The 1,642-nt window shown below is 27.4% G+C and overlaps 1 long non-coding RNA gene across 1 annotated transcript; it reads left to right on the top strand.

The window, feature by feature from the left end:
* The first annotated feature begins 285 nt into the window (after positions 1–285).
* LOC147942125 (uncharacterized) lies at positions 286–885 on the top strand. The gene is made up of 2 exons (XR_015558864.1): positions 286–475; positions 561–885. It is a non-coding gene; the product is annotated as an uncharacterized LOC147942125 (long non-coding RNA).
* Positions 886–1,642: the final 757 nt, after the last annotated feature.

The raw sequence follows: 1,642 nt of genomic DNA, 5'->3' as shown, positions 1-1,642 counted from the left end.
TTTTCACCATTAAATTACTGATTTGGGTATATTTTATTATTTATTTCAGTTAGATTCATGTATATATATATATATATATATATATATATATATATATATATTAAATTCTCTTAGTATATATAAGTTTTTTTTTTGTAATCATTATAAGTTTTGAGGAAACTCTTTGACAAATGTTACAATCTATTTAATATTAAGTATCACACGTCATGATCTGATTAATACCAAAATTGGCCATTTGAGGGCATGTTAAGATCAAATTTGATTATAAAATGCCACTTTTATATGTTGCTATGAGTACTTCTAATATTTGGATTGTAATAAGATTATCATAACCCACACAAAATACATAAAAGAATTGTTAGTGAGAACAAGAGCAAGTAACGGAAAATGGCTGTGGAGGGGATTTTGATTCTATGCATCTTTTTTCTAGGCTTCGTGGGCGTTGTTGTTAGCATATGCTACCTCTGTAAAAAGTGTACGTAAATCTTATAACAAAGTTGTAATACCTAATTGATGATGTGTTAAGTGTAAATAAAGTTATATTTTTCTTTAATAATTAGGTTCCAGTAAGTAAGGAGAAGCCGGCCAACCCTAGTGGTGAAGTTTAGGGGAGTCCGAAGTGAGTAAAACATAAGATACTTTAATGATATTTATAAACTTATGATTGGTTTAAATTTGTTTTTGATTTAAAATTGAATTCTTTAACTTAATTATAATATATTAAAACTACTGATATTATATATTTGTGAGATACCATTAGAGTATCAGACGGTAGTTTTTTTACGAATATGTGGATGCTATGACGGGAATTTGTATTTCTTTGAATAAGACATATTACAAAGTATACGTGATAAGCATATGTATTGACGAAAAGTTTATGTGTGATATATTGCTACACTGGTGAGATTTGGATAATGAATAAATCTCACCAATTCTTTATTGATATACTTTTTTTTCTTCTTTTTACGGTGATTTCATTACTCAAATTCATCAAATATTACAACTTTGATTTCACGTGTGAAGAGAACTGATCGAAAACAACCATTAAAAAGTAAAAACCAAACGGTTTCGTTATACTTGAACAAAAAATCATTTGGTTAAAACAAAAAAATAACTAGTTTATTTCTATCTTCTTCGATCTCTATCCATTTTTCTTCTTAAGTCATACATTTACAAGTCTTCTGATGTTTGTTGACATTTTTTTTTATTGAACTTTTATGAATAAGATTAAGTGTATATCATTTTGTCATATGAAAAAAAAAATTTGGCCATTAATTTCTGATTTGCTTTAAGCATCAAATACTCTCAAGCGGGCACTGGCTACAACAGACCGTAATCATGAAGAAATGGCTGACGAGCCATAAATATTTCTTGAATAAGAGCTTTTACAAATTATGTATGATAAGATTATATAAGAACAAATTATGTATGTATGTATGATTATATTATATTGCTACGATACCATGGTTTGAGATGTGTTTGGATAATGGATAGAAGTGAACTCACCAATTATTTATTGTGTATCCCTACTATATTATTTCTGAAGTCCAAAAGAGGCCTATTAATAGACTTATGTAACAAATGTTTATCGAGAAAGCCTACAAAACAACATAAACATACATATTGACAAAAAAAAATTGAT

The sequence above is a fragment of the Camelina sativa genome, chromosome 6 (assembly GCF_030686135.1).
Source record: "Camelina sativa cultivar CO46 ecotype springtype chromosome 6, ASM3068613v1".
Classification (NCBI taxonomy): Eukaryota; Viridiplantae; Streptophyta; class Magnoliopsida; order Brassicales; family Brassicaceae; genus Camelina; species Camelina sativa.
The sequence above is the reverse complement of the archived record's forward strand: the minus strand, read 5'-3'. Positions and strand labels throughout refer to the sequence as shown.